Below are 16,353 nucleotides of genomic sequence, written 5' to 3'. Positions count from 1 at the left end.
AATCAAATAAAAGTAAAAATAGTTCAGACAGAGAGAGGTTAAGCCAACTGGATCAAATCTTAGTAAGAAATGTTAATCTTGGTAAATTTCAGTCTCACAGAGAAGAACAAATATTGTTCCTTTTTTCTCCTTGATCTCAAAAATCATTGTCTTGTTTTATGCAAAAGAGTTCACGTGGAGTTGTTCTGCACAGAATGCAGCATTTTCTACACATAAAAACAATTTTATGCACACAAAATCATATTTTCATTGCAAAAACCAAGATTTGCTGTGCTAAAAACAGAATTTACCTGTGTATTAGACAAAAAATGCTGTCTAATGCTGATTTTTCAAAATGCAGCTTCGACATATAAAAAGCTGTTGTTGTTTTTGCAACAGTAACAAAATAATTTTCTGCCTATAACCCCCCCCCCCATAGACCTCAAAATTAAAATTATTTTTTCTTGCCTTTGAGAACAAAATGTAAAAGATTTGAAAACTGTTAAAACAATACAGTTGTTCTGTGTGTAGAAATGATGTTTTCTGTACAGAAAATTGTTCTTTCACATGCATTTCTCACATAAAAGTCCCGAAATTCAACAATTCTCACTCATTTTGGATTGTACTTATTAGGTTCTCCCAATTCCCAAGAAACCTGGTTTCTGACTATCTTTTGAATAATTTCAGATATTTCCTTTCCATTGCAAACTGAACAGTCTTGCTCTCCTCTCCCCCTTCTGTGGTTACATTTTGGAATTGTGGCTGGAGGGTGACCTAGTCTATAAGCTCTCCTGTTTTGTTCTATTTTAGGCTTCAAAAGTACAGAGAACGAAACAGATCTTTCCAGGTGCTGTGGAAAGATCCCAAAATAGCTTCCGCTTTCTAAAGATGTCATTAGTTTTAAACAGGACAGCTCATATTTTCACACTCAACATGTCCTTTGCTTTGGGAAGGCATTATCAATGGGATTGACTTTGGAGCTTCTCCTATCCAGGTTGAAGAATGCAGATGAGTGCTGGCTTGCAATGAATGTTATAACAAATAAAAGCTGCACTATAGAGGTCGATCTGAGATTAGCTGTGACTAGATTGAGTTGTTCATGGATTCTTTCTTACATGGTGTCATTTTCTTCCATTTTAAAAAAAAAAGTCCTATAAAGAGATTTTGAAAACTTCAACAGGATGAAGTTGGAAAAATTAGGACCCTTTCATTCAAGGTGATTCAAAGGGATGTCTCACTGTGTATGGAAAATAGAGTCAAGCAGAGGAATGCTAGAAGTGAAGGAGAAGAAGAAGAGGAAGATGAAGAAGCTGAAAAAGAAGAAACTGAAGAAGAAGCTGGAAGAGGAGGAGTAAAATGAGGTTGATGATGATGATCGTTAGACCTTGAATAGGTGATATCTTTGTAGGGATAGATGAATCACATCTTGGAGAACTTTCAGACTATATCAAATATTCCTCTTTCAATAATAGAGAAGATATTTCTCCAAAGTGTTAGAAATAATGTCCTGATGACATATTTCATTTATTTATTTATTGTGCCAGAAGCAAATTGAGAATGCAGTTATAATGTATAGAAAACCCACAAACAAAATTAAAAACTTGGCATTATATTAAATTTGAGTGCCTCTGGTGTTGCTGTAAGAAGGTCCTCCATTGTTCATGTGGCAGGGCTCTGATTGCATTGTGGTAAGTGGTGTGTGGTTTGCTCTTCTCCACACTCGCATGTCATGGATTCCACTTTGTAGCCCCATTTCTTAAGGTTAGCTCTGCATCTCATGGTGTTCAGCACCTTCTAAGTTGCCCAGTCTTCTGTGTGCCCAAGGGGGGAGTTTCTCATCATGTATCAGCCACTGATTGAGGCTCTGGTTTTCAGTGGCCACTTTTGGACTCTCACTTGCTGAGGTGTTCCTGCGAGTATCTCTGTAGACCTTAGGAAGCTATTTCTTGATTTAAGGTATTGGCTTGCTGGCTGATATCTGAACAGAGGATGGGCCAGAGATGTCAATGCCTTGGTTCTTTCATTGCAGGCTGCTACTTCCTGATGGATGTCAGATGGTGCAATACCAGCAAAACAGTGTAATTGCTCCAGCAGTGTTGGGCGTAGACATCCTGTGATAATGGGGCATTTCTCATTAGGAGATACATTCACTGGGCATTCGTACTCAGCAACAGAGTAGCAAAAGACAAGGAAAGATGTCTTCACTGTATCTGGTTGTGATCCCCAGGTTGTGCCAGCTTTCCTATGATATTCTTTCTAGCACCCACTTTGTACTTGATATTCAAGCAGTGCTTCTTGTAAGTCAGAACACAGTCCAAGATAACTCCCAGATATTTTGGTGTGCTGCAATGCTCTAGTGGGATTCCTTCTCAGGTATTCATCAGAACCCGAGATGTTTGTCTGTTCTTAAGATGAAAAGCACACACCTGCATTTTAGATGGATTAAGAATCAGCTGATTTTCCCTGTAAGAGGCAGTAAGAGCACCTAAAGCTTCAAAGAGTTTTGTTTAACTATTTCATGATGGCATATGATATGCAGAAATATTAACTGTCACTTTGTCTGATATTAATATCTTCATGAATGGTCTTGTGTGTGCAATGGGATCTGCTGCCTCTAAGTCTCCTTCTTTGGAGATTTTTAAACAAAGGCTTTGACACTACAGACTTTTCCAAGTACCGCTACATATAAATGCATCCTTCCGGCATAGCAGGGGACAATGCAAATCTTTCTCAATCTTGCTTCCCGCTTTCAGCATCTCTGAATTTTCTGTTGACTGATTTCTGGCTTCACGAATGTGGCACATTCTCCTGACTTCTATCCAGGCTACTCTTTGCATTGATTAATGACCAGTCAGAATATTTGCTCTTCAACTTGTATCCTGACTACTCCTTTTGGCTGTTCCTGCAAACTACTGTGCTTCTCTGGAAGCTATATCAACTCCAGCCTTGCAACAAATATTCTCTTTCAAAACCCTTTAGAACTCTGGCATGCCTGGCACAAACTTTACAAAAGCAGAAACTACAAACCAGGAGAAATGATACACATAAAAACAGAATTGTTACTACTACTTCAGGAGATGCATCTTTATGACAGTCAAGAACGCAATCTGACACTACGTTAACGATTGTTTGGCTCAATGCTATGGAATCCTGAGAGTTGTAGCTTTAAAAAAAAGAATGGTTTTTTAGAGCAGTGTTTCTCAACCTTCCTAATGCTGTGACCTCTTAACAGAGTTCTTCATGTTGTGGTGACCCACAACTATAAAATTGTTTTTGTTGCTACTTTATAACTGTAATTTTGTTGCTGTTATGAATCATAATGTAAATATCTGATATGCAGGATGTATTATCATTCACTGGACCAAATTTGGCCCAAATACCCAATATTTGCAAATTTGAATACTGATGTGATTGGGGGAGGGGTGATTTTGTCATTTGGGAGTTGTTGTTGCTGGGATTTATAGTTAATGTGCAATCAAATAGCATTCTGAACTCCACCCACGATGGAATTGAACTAAACTTGGCACATAGAACACCCATGACCAACAGAAAATAGGGGAAGGGTTTAGTGGGAATTGCCGTTGAGTTTTGGAGTTGTAGTTCACCTCCATCAAGAGAGCACTGTGGACTCAAACAATTTTAGATCTGGACCTAACTTGACACCTATACTCAATAAGTCCAAATGTGAACACTGGTGAAGTTTGGGGGAAACAGACCTTTACATTTGGGGGTTGTAGTTTTTGGGATTTATAGTTCACCTATAATCAAATAACATTCTGAACTCCAGCAATGATAGAATTGGCCAAACTTGCCACAGAGAACTCCCATTCCTTGAAGAGACTCGCTGATGGGAGCCTCCCTCTAGCCTTGCACGCTCTCCCTCGCTGGAACATGTGCACCACTCTGCCAAGTGCCAAGCATGCCTGCTCTCCCTTCCCTACTTGGAGTCTCAGAAACAGCCCTCCCCTTGGCTGAGGGGCTGGCCAATCACAGAAGGAGGAGGGCTTTTGGTGGGAGAATTTGCTGTCTGTTTCCAAAAAGGAAGAGAAGGACAGCCGGAGAGATCTTCAGCCTTCTCTGCCAAAGGGGTTCCTAAGACTATTAGAAATATATGTTTTCTGATGGTTTTTGGTAACCCCTCTGAAATCCCCTTGTGACCCACCCCCCCCCCCCAGGTGTCCCGACCCCTAGGTTGAGAAACGCTGTTTAAGAGTTTAGGGTTTACAAGGTCTTTCCTCTCTCTGTTAAAGTCTTGCCAACTACAAGTATCCTATAGCATTTAACCATGGTACTTAAAATAATGTCAAACTGCATCAATTCTACAGTATAGATGTGCCCAAGGAAGGAAGAGGAGGAGGAAAAGAAAAAGGAGGTGGAGGGGGAAGAGCCATGATCTCACTTCCAGTGTGTAAAACCCCAATCCAATATTTAATAGACAACACAGGATACTAAAACAGAATGTCATATTAAAATATTTAACACAATGCGTTCAGCATGCTCTAGCTTTTGGAAAAAATGTGTCCAAGTAAGTATACCCTCTTCTCTAGCATTTCTGAGGTTTTTTCCTTGACAAGAAAATACCCCAAGGTTCATCAAAGTCTCCTTGCATTAACAGATCAAGCTGGCTGGCACAACTTATCACAGATCGGGTGTCCACACACAATGCCAGGTGACAGCTCTGTTCCACTTCTGCACCAGGGCCTGCTCTGCAATTTTGTTTCCTTCACAAAACCATTTAAGCGTCATCTCTGAGGGAAGGGGGAGTTGTTGCCACCTTGACATAGTGACTGCAACAATTATTTGATCTATTTTAAAGTGACATTCAGGGTTTCCATAGAAATTAGTTTTTTAGGAAACATGTGTTAAAGAGTGGTAATTAAAAAAATAACCATCTGATGAATCTATTGATGCCTGAGGAATAAAATCTTTGCAAATATGGATGTGAATCCACAGCTTACTGATATCCTAAATGAGTAAGGGTTATTGATTTAATTGAAGAGGCATCTACTATTGAATGCAGCTTGACCCCACTTTAACTTCTATGACTCAGCCTACGACATCCTGGGATCTATACTTTGGTGAAACACCGGAGAAAACTAGAGACTTTGTGAAACTACAGGATTGCATAGAACTGAGTCATGGATTCATTATACAGTGTAGATGCACCCTAAATAATGTTTGCCATGGCCTCATCACAATAAAGAATAAATCTACTTTAAATCCGGTTGCTGCCTCCTGCAGAATTCTGGGGTTTGTAGTTCAGGAAGGAGCCTTTAACAGCCTCATTAAACTACAAACCCCTGCAGGATGCAGAAACTAGATTTAAAGTGGATTCAATCTCTAGTGTGATGAAGTAGCTGGTCCAACTCCCACCCTCCAGTCCACCTTAAGGGCCAGGAGCTGAATGAGAAAGCTAAAACTGGTTGCTAACACACCGGAAAGCTCAGTCTGAAAGAATAACACACTGGCAATATTTTTCACATTTGTTTCCCTGTAGTTGCACATTTTGAAACATTTGGGAAATTATTCGGTGCAGAAATACACCAGTGGTTCTTTGAGCTGCTGCTGTTGTCACATAAAATCAAGTCTAGATAACCTGAGGTTTTCGTGCAAACGTTTTTGTGCCCAGCTTTGGCCGGAGTCTTACTGGGGAATAACAAATGCATTGCCTAGAGTTACACACTTGGGCCTGTAGATAGTCTGGTTTGGTTTTTTTAGTTTTTTTGTTTTTGTTTTTGTGCAACTGTATTTTGTGCACAACTTTGGCCAGATCCCCAATAGGAAGGAATGGACACACAAACTACTGTTACATATTTAAAAATATAGCTGTGTTAGTGGAGTATTACTATGCAAATGGTCTTGTAGTACCTTAGTGACCATGCATGGACATGAGAGAAGCCGCCCACATGGATGGTAAAACATCCAAAACATCCAGGCGTCCCCTGGGCAACATCCTTGCAGATGGACAATTCTCTCACACCAGAACTGACTTGCAGTTTCTCAAGTTGCTCCTGGCATAAAAGAAGTGACTAACAGAGGCCCTAACTACACTGCTATATAAAATCCATATTACCTGCTTTGAACTGAATTATATGGCAGTGTAGATACAACCTGAGAAAACCAAGTTGGGAGCATAAGCTTTTGAAAACTTCACTCTGTGTATCTGGGGGAGTAGGCTTAGGACATTATCACACAAGGTTCCTAAAATGAGCTCTGCCATTGCAACCCTTATAGTTTGAGCTCCTCTTTTGATTCTACAATGCCTTTACTGAAAGCATCTTGAGAAAGTTAAAAGTGCATTTTGCTTACTGCACCTCTGTACTTCTGGGTTTCCAAAATACTGAAGCATATGGACACCAAAATATTAATCAAAGAATACTTATTGTGTTTATTCTGCAAGGGGAAAAGTTTTGACTTGGAAACTTTAACTTGACATACACTATTGGGAAATTCTAAAGGGCTGGGCTTTAGCTCAGCAGGTTGACTGCCAGCTGCAGTAAATCTTGCCAACCGAAAGGCTGACAGTTAAAACCCCAGGTCAGGGTGAGCTCCTGGCCTTTAGCCTAACTTCTGTCTACCTACCTAGCAGTTTTGAAAACAGCAATGTGAGTAGATAAATAGGTACCGCTTAAGCAGGGAGGTATTTAAGGAACCCATAAGGAAATGCCAAAAAATGCAGGTGATTTGATAAAGGAGAAAGTTTACAAACAAAGCTCTTTGGCAGAGAAAGTGGAGTGAGCACAGCCTCCAAGATGCCGAAGATGGGAAAACCTATATATCTCTATCTATGTACAGTTGTCTGTCTTGTCAGTGAATAACAGCATTGAATGTTTGCTATATATGTGTTCTGTGATCCATTCTGAGTCCCCTTCAGGTGAGAAGGGCAGAATATAAATACTTTAAATAAATAAATAACTTTTTGCCTTGCAATAACAGGTGACATTAAGAGGGAAAATTCAAATCAGTAGCTTGTTGCAGCCATAGTGAGGCAAAGTTCCTATTTGTACTTTAAAAAAAATTGAAATACCAAACCTATATGCTACTTGAGAATATTCAGAATAAAATTAGAAATGAATTTAGCAAGCTCTGTGCAGGTATATAGATAAAGAAAAATAAATATCTCAGAATTCTCCTTTTAATAGACTACAAGTCAAATATACAACTATGAAAAAATACATTCTCCCCTAGAAAGGATTAGTATATGGCTAAATACCTGTGATGTGTCTGCTGTTTTTGGTCCCAGGCATATTGGCATAAAGTCACCATGAGTATAAGGGGGATGGAGTTTTTCCCTAGCATAAACTTCTCAACAGTTCCCAGCTTTTATAAAATATTTATTCCAAAATGAAGAGCATCTGAAGTTTCCTGTCTGTTGCTTTCCTGTACTGGTAGTGAAATTCACCCTCCATTGCCAAGTAACAAGCTTTTCCTTATAATGATAGATTTAACCAGTTTGTGTGGACATGGAGTTGGATCAGAGAGCAGAATATAATACAGAGATGATCACATCCTGTTTGTTGTTTTTAATCTTTCAACATTTCTCTGTGTTTTAGAATTACACCTCGCAGTTTGGGATGTGGAACAAGGGCAAGACCTTGGGGGTGCTTATTGTAAATTCTAGCACAGAGACGGATACATGAACTGTGCTGTGTGCCCCTACCAGGATGCAGCAACAACAAAAACAATCTGAAAACAGGGGTGTGAGAGTGAATGAAATTAAGGAATGAATTTTGAAACTGTAGTGGAGGGTGGGAACTGATAATTGCTGGTGCATTCAGTAAAGAAGCCAGAGCTGAGCCTATCATTGCAAACTCTACTTTTCAGTTGAATTGTCCCTCAGAGAGACATGAAAGCACATTGAGTTTCTTTTGTTTGCTCTGACTTTTATTAGGTGCCATTTTAGGCAAAACACTAGCATTCTAAGTAAGCCAGGTGGCAACTCACAACAGTAATATTTCCAACACTGTTCTGCCGTTGTTTGTTCATTTTTGCAATTTGCTGAAGTTCGGCATTCATCAAAAACAACAACTGTCATCATAAGATATAACTAGCAACTGGAAGCACTGTGTTTTCCTCCACACTCTCCCCTTTCTTATTTCATTGCAAGAGCTGTGGTGATTGTTTTCCTTACTTCATTTCTCAGCACAGAAATGGCAACTATAACAGCTAGGCTTTCCTGCAACAAAGAAAAAGTAATAATAAAAAATGACTGCAAGATTTCAAAGGCATTTCTGGCCTGCTTGAAGCTCCCCTCAAAACCTACACTTCTCACCAGGTTTGACCCTTGGGTTTCTAGTGGAGCTGAGACAGACAGCAGAGGTGCAGGTGATATTTAAATACAGAACTTTCTCTGAGGCACATTAGAAGCAAAATCCATCTAACATACACATCAAAGCTGAGGCCCAGCTCCTAATGAGATGGACCATCTCCAGTCTGGGATCATGACACCGTTTTGATCTTACACATTCTCTGAGTTAATGTGCCGAGTTATAGTACTTCCAAACTATGTAAAGTACCATGGCTCCATCTGATGGAGTCTCTGAATTTTTAGTTTGGTAGGAGACTAAAAATTCTCAGCTAGAAGGCTCTAACATACTGGTGTAAAACTCAAGGCCCACAGGCCAAATCCAGCCCACAATGTCATTGTACGTGTCCCTCCAGATGCTGGATTACAGCTCCTGCCTTCTTCATCATTAAACATCATGTCTAGGGCTGATTAGAGTTGTGATACAGTAATGTCTCAAGGGTTGCAGCTAGGTCTGTTTAGTCAGAAGAGTAGGGTTTGAATTTAGATACAAGGTTTGTGAATATGAAAACATCCCAACTGCTATTGGGTTGCAATTCCCATTATCCCCAGTCTGCATGGTGGAACATCAAAAGTGATGGGAGTTGACGTTAACCCTAATTTGGGCAAAGTTAAAGAGGAGTAACCACTCATATATATGTGTGTGTGTGTGGCCCTCTATTTCCACAGATTAAGCAATCCGCAATGAAAATTCAGCCTTCGATGAAAATGAGTCCAACACCCCTACTCTAGTACTTAAAGTTCAAGGTAGTACACCACAGTGCCCTCCACATAATACAGGTTGCACACCACACCCTGGCTGAAGTCCTACATTATACTCACATAGTATAAATCTCCATTTATATTTATACATAGTAGCTGGTGAATTTCCATTACCCCAAACTCTTGGAATCAGTAGTTATTTTGATTTTAGATTCTCTGTGTTTACATATACACTGTGAACAAGGAATAAAAGAAAAGGGGCTAGTCACACATCCAGTCCCAGTGAGTTTGTATAGTACAAGTTCTGCAATTTATTGTCATCAGAACTGAGGCTAGCTGAAGGTACACATTGTATAGGCTTAGCATACACATAATTTGAGGTGTTACTTTTTTTTTTTTTTTTTGGCCAAGAAAAAATCCTCAGTTAACGTATTACACTATATAACACAATTTGAAAAAAATCTGTTCCTGTTTTGAAAGTGTTGTTTTTCTGTTTAATTATGTGGTACTTTCTTCAAAAGTAGTTGTTATACTCCAGAAACTTCATTTTTGTGACTGCCATTTTTAATCTTTCATATGTCATTTTTAACCCTTTGTGCAGTCAGCAAAAAACAAGTTTTATGTCTTTATGCTAGAACCAATTAGAAAATAACCTAAAACCTAGGTACAAAAACCATGTTACATAGCATTATGAGCTATACATACTATGCGGGAACAGTTTGCAGTAATATTTCCTAAGCAGAAGAAACATACTCAAGTTTTATAGAAATCACAGGCAACAAACCTTCTAATTTATGGCAAGTCCTAGGCAGAATATTCTGACAATGTCTGACTAGCCCCCTTTCCCTAAATGTAGAATTGGGTGGGCAGGTGGCAAAAACGTTCCTATTTTAGGGGATTTTTGGATTTCCAAACAAGGGTATTATTCATCTAGTATTATTACAGTGTGTAGCCATAATTCCCACTGCAGAGCACTATTGACAATGTTTGGGGTGTTTCTTTGTAAAGAAAATACAGAACCCTATAAACCTTGATCTCCACAAAAAACTGAACATATAAATGTTACTCAAAAATAATTTGCTAAAATTCATCTCTTTCAGGACATAAATATTTTTATATCTATTCTTCTCTAAAGCAAATAGTAAATTTATCATGGGTTGGGTAAGTGAACTACTAGGTGGATGATGCTCAGGATTTTTGCAGCAAGAAGTGATTAAGTGCATTTGCAAAGTGAGGACATTGGTTCCCAAGCTACCTAACATCAATTAAAGGAGACCAAATTAAATCGATGTTCTAATTCCATGAAATTAATGGTAACTTTTTTAAAAAGATGTTACAACATTTCCCTGAGGCCCTGTAATAAATTCTTATCACAGCCACTCACACAGGAAGTGAACGGCCGCACCTTAAGCAGTTTCTTCTTAATACAAAAAGGAAAGTCGCCATGGATGTACTTAAAGGATATAAAATGAAGATAAACAACAAGACCTAAACAAAGAAGAGAAAATTTTATTCAGGGGAGAACCTGGAGGATAAATAGCCCAAACAGAAATAAATCTGTGCTGTGGATCTTGAGATTCAAAATTTAGGACATAAACTTACAGACTTGGCTTCCAAGTCATCCCTCCATTTTTGGAAGTCAAAGTTTAACTTTTGTGGACTTTTTGTGGACTTGATTATTTGCAGATCATTTGTTGCACCTTGCCCTCTTTCCCATCCCTTTCTCTCTTTAGTAAATATGTAGTTCACCTAGCCACCTTGCCAATACATGTAATTTTTAGTGTGTTAGTATAGTTTGGGGGCTTTTCCCCATTTTAATGGGGGGTCCTGAAATCCTAACTCCTATGACGATTAAAGGATCACTGCATCTTGTAGACCTGAACTATCGCAACATATATAGAGCAGAACTGGAAGGAAAATGGGGAATCACATTTGCATAACTTCCCTGTGTTTGATTCATTAAAGGGGAAAAATGTCATTGGTATGGCAGCATGCGCACGATTTCCTCAGACTTATTAAGGTATAGCGTGCATATGCTTTCCCCTAATCAGCCTGTTGCGGTAAATTATTTGGTCCTCAATGAGAAATTAGGCTCTGCAATGGAAATAGGTTCCAAATTGCTTTGATTTGCATAGCAATGGCTGAAATGGATGGCCCCCTCTGGTAGTAGAACATTGTTGAGCATCAAAAGAATCTGCATTACAATATATCATCTGCCGGTGTGGGGTTTAATAAGCTACCAAACTGGTTCTGATTAGACCATTGACATTCTGCACAAGGGCTGATAGCAGGACTGCATTTGGCTAGGAGTGAAATTCCCATTATGAAGATGAACCCAGTTGTTTTGAAAGAAGGACTTGGTCATTGCAAGGGCCAAGAGTTGGGTTAACTACTTCTTCAGTCCTTTTGTGCACAATGGCATTGGGCATAGGAGGAATATTTGAAAATGTTTGGTAGGAAGATGGCTGACAAACAAGTTTCTCAAGAAACACTCATGGGGAAAGTCATTAACAAGAACATTTGCAGGTTGGATTTATTGTACACCAAATTTTCACAAAAAAAATTTTTCTGTGCAGAAACCGCAGCCCGTTTTTGCATAGTTATTGATAATGTTTGTGGTGAATAACTCTCTAGATGCAAATGGCCTGACTTTTCTGAGATACTCTTTATCTGCAGAGAAGGACACAATAACAATTACAATTACTGATCGCGCCCTTCAAGAAGAAATTAGTGAAGACTTACATCTCCATGTGACCTATGAATGTGGATGATGGTTCTTGTTTTGCCTCAAAAACTGCCTTGAAGCCACATGCGGTCCAAGGGCTAAGCTTTGTCCATCCCTATTTTAGAGGGAGGTGTAACTGGGGAGGAAGGGATGGTATTTGCAAACAGTCTGGCATCCTGATGTGTCTAAAGGAACCGTTGTTCTTTTTTGCAACCCTAAAATCTTTGTCTCTCCATATCCCTCCATTCATTTGGGCCAAAGGGATGCCTTTAAACTGTCAACTTTTATTCCTGACTGAAGACAGAAAGTTAGCCCTACCGTCTCTGCCTCTTAATTGTCATTAAGGAGATAAAAGTTTAATATCAGCTTAGAGTCAAACTCTATTAGAGCTGATCTCTTTGCTGTGCTTCTTCCATTTTATATTTTCTTCTGCTTCCCAGTGCTTTTTTACCCAGTGATCTGTCATGAAATGTGTTCCATCTGCAATTAATTGAGGCCAAGCCTAATCAAGATCTAGTAAGCCAGTATCCTTCTCTTCCACTCTCAATCTATCTTGGTCTCATGTTTTATTTACTTACTTGCTAGCTTACTTTATTTTTATCCTGCCTTTATCCCAATATAGGGACTCAAGGCAGCTAACAGTAAACATAACACAATACAAATAAAAACAGAGCAAATGCTTCAAAATATGAATATTAAAATATTTTAAACAATTACATATTTTGTGTCATTAAGCATATACATGTTAAAATACAATTAAAACTACATTTTAAAACAACACAGGTCATAAAGAGTGCATTTGAGTACTATGTTAAGGATGGGTTGCCTTTTTTGCAGTCTACAGCCAAAAGTGGAAGGTCAGGAATGGGCAAACTAAGGCCCAGGGGCCAAATGCGGTGCCCTGGGCACCTACCTTAGGCCCTCCTCATTTTTCCTGTCCTTAGCATAAGGACATGGTGGACTGCTGTATCCATATGTAGAAAGAAAAGGGGAGTAAGGCACACAGCAGCTGAGAGCCCTCTGGATCTAAGCCACCACGTCATGCCCTTCTCCCAGCATAAGAATGGTGTGAGTAACCCATCCTTATGCTAAGAGGATGGCCCAAGGAAGGCACACAGCAGCTGAGAGCCCTCTGGAGCACTCTCAGCCACCTCCTGTCTTGCCCTTCTCCTAGCATAATGCCAAGAGGACAGTCTGAAGATCGGAAGAGGGGGAGGACTGGAATAGTTGCCACATGTCGTTTTCCTGCTGGCAAAAGGATGGGGTGAGCAGCCCTATCCTTATGCCAGGAGGACAACCTGAGAATGACCCAGGCCCTGCCCCACCTCCTTCCTGCCCCACCCTCTCACAAGCCCTCTCCTTCTCAGCCCTCTTGGTCAGGCCCACAATGCAGCCCCAAGGCAAAAAGGTTTGCTCTTGCCTGGTGTGAACAGTCTAACTCAGTGGTTCTCAACCTGTGGGTTTCTGGAAGTTGGCCTACAACTCCCAGAAATCCCAGCCAGTTTACCAGCTGTTAGGATTTCTGGGAGTTGAAGGCCAAAACATCTGGGGACGCACAGGTTGAGAACCACCGGTCTAACTCTACAGCCACCTAGTTCATTGATGTTTTCACCAACTTTCTTCTGAATATTCACATTGTGCAATTGTTTTTTAAATATCTGACCATGTGTCTGCTTCTTGTCCAGCTGTTTTTGTCATGAAGAGTTACACCTCACCCAAGAATACACACCCACATGGTTGGAATTGTGTTGCAGTAGATATATTGTACCTGTTGCTGAATGGTGAGCAAAATCATAAAATCATTGAATCATAGAGTTGGAAAAGGCCTCATGGGTGATCCAGTCCAACCCCCTGCCCAGAAACAGGAAAATCGCAATCAAAGCATCTCCAACAGATGGCCATCCAGCCTCTGCTTAAAAGTCTCTAAAGAAGGAGCCTCCACCACACTCCAGGGCAGAGAGTTCCACTGCTGAACAGCTTTCAGAGTCAGGAAGTTCTTCCTAATGTTCAGGTGCAATAAAGTATGAAATGGCCTAATTCATGAAGAATTATTAACACCTATGCAACCATTGGTGGATATACACAGGGAATTGTACTTTTGGTCATGTTCTCTGGGAACGGTAATCCACAAAATGTAACTTTCCCAAGCTTGATGCACTGATGTACACACCAGAGCTCTTTATAGAGTGACTATAAAGAGATCTGTTGTGCATATCTGTAGTAGATAAAAATACTACAAAGAGTGGCTAAAGATGAAACTTACGCTCCAAGGATAGAAATGCTCATTGTCATAGGATAAAAATGGGGCTTTAAAAATATACAATTCCTGACAAGACTCTCACACACATGGCCTATTTCTTCTTCTTTAAGAGAATATCCGCAATGAGTCATTCATTGCTCAAGCTTCCTATAATCCAAAATGGTGATTGATATTCTGAGTGTGGTAGACACGCTCTGTGTGCTAATACCTGGGACTTAAGGTGACTTAATAGCCTTGTGAAGCAGAATCACATTGCCTTCAGGGTCAGTGTAAAGTTGTATTCTTAAGAGTTTTCATGGCAAGCATAAGTGCTAACCATCTATATTTTTTTTAAAAAAACCTCCATTAATATTTTGGATATTTTCATCCTCATAAATTAAGAGATGAAGAAATGGCAGCTCACTTGGGGATCATGGAGTTTGGGATCTTCTCCTCTGGTTTATCCCCAGATTTCATAACATTCAGAGGTGCCCTGCCTATCTTCATAGGAGTCTTCTTTAACTGTTGTGGCTAGAGATGGATCAGATCTCCAAAATTGCAATGTTCCAATATTATCCTTGAATTTCTACTATCTGAGCATTTTCCTTCCAAAAATACCAGGAGGGGGAATATCCTGTTTGTGACTGTCTACATTGGGACCAAATTCTGCATTCATTGTCAATGGACCTTTGGCTATACCCACAATGTAAAATGCCTTCCAGTGAACATCTGTGTTTTTCTTTTCCAGGATACTCTGCCCCACTTTTGTCAAAGTTAGGAGATACTGGAGTATCCCAAGGGTTTGGGGCAGTCTTGGAAGTGGGAACAAATCCAGTTTGGTCTGATCTGCTGTCCACACAGATCTGCCACCATAGCTCTTCCCCACATTAGCATAGGGAAAGGGAACAGATTGTGCCCATGCCACTGTCTTCAGCACTTCTAACCAGCCATGGATCTCCTCCCAAGTTCCTGATGGAAATGTGGTCCTCTCCTTCTGCTGCCTCCTGTTCTGAAATCAGATGGAGTTCCGTGGCCAGCTAGGAGTGGTGGCATCACTCAGAGCATGTGAAAGTCAACTGGAGTAGTTGCAGTCCTGTACTATCTAAACAGTGACTCCTGATCTGGGGCTGCTCCAGGGACACCAGTGGGGACACACCCTTGGTTTCACTTTCTGGTGGGAAGGGATTTGAAATGTCATCTTCCCTGAATTGCCCTCTTTCAGCCAATCTGGTTGATGGTGTTAAGGTTGGTTGACGAGGGCATTATGTAGTCTTACAAGAAGAGTGTAGTTTCCTGGATACAGAGGACTAACAGAACCAAAATGTATAAATCAGGAAATGCAATACTGAATGCCCACCCTTTTCATGTAGCAAATGTAAAAAACGAAAACAGACTAAAAATAAAACACTATTTTCTCATGAAATGTGTTTTGCCTCTTTTTAACAAAATCAAGTCTGTGTTTTGTGCATCTCTCATTTATGATTCTCTCCCCGTCCTCCACCACCCTTTTGCTAATTTTATGACAACTGGCCACACAATCCTGACATCTCCAGACTTCTCTAATATTTTTCCCTCTGAAAAAAATGAATGAATCGTTGTTGATTAAAGCGATAGCTTTACATTTCTTATCTACACATATGAAAATTGCACTTAAGCCCAGGGAACCGTATGGCATTCAGAAAATAACCGTAAAACTAACCAAAGAAATTGAACTGTGTGTCACTGCATAATTCCTGTTAATTAACTGTGCTGCGTTTCTATTTTATCTAGAATTAGAGATGCAATCAGCTGCTATTGCTCACATTCTGTTCATGATGCAAATATTTGTAACTGGTTTGGCCACATACTAGTATCTAACCAGTACGAGACTGTAAATGGATGCTCCATACCATATGGCATGAAACCATGCTCTATACTAGGGCTGGAAATCTTGCTGCCTTCCAGATGTTGTGGGACTGCTTTCTGTTGCACTCCTAGTTAGCATAGCCACTGGCGAGAGATAAGGAAGTTGTAATCCACCAACATCTAGGGACTGATACAATCTCACACCTCCTAGATACCGCGTCAGTTCCCAATTCATGCCTGAGATCATTAATGAAGGCTTTGCTGTTGCTACACTGTCAGCAGAATGCAGTTGGGCACAGTGTTTGGAAAAGGATGCTTACAAATATCTGGGCCCTTGAAATGAATTCATTTGGCAGTAACTAAGTGTACATCTAGACTGCAAAATTAATGTAATTTGACATCACTTTAACTGTCATGGCTCAATGATATGGAATCCTAGACGTTATAGTTTGGTGAGGCACCAACACTATTTGGAAGAGAAGGCTAAAATCCTTCTAAAACTACAACTTCCAAGATTCCATAGCATTGGGCCTAGCATTAAAATCGTGCTATGGAATC

This window comes from Anolis sagrei, chromosome Y (genome assembly GCF_037176765.1).
Source record: "Anolis sagrei isolate rAnoSag1 chromosome Y, rAnoSag1.mat, whole genome shotgun sequence".
In the NCBI taxonomy this organism is placed as follows: domain Eukaryota; kingdom Metazoa; phylum Chordata; class Lepidosauria; order Squamata; family Dactyloidae; genus Anolis; species Anolis sagrei.
Note: the sequence above shows the minus strand (reverse complement) of the source record.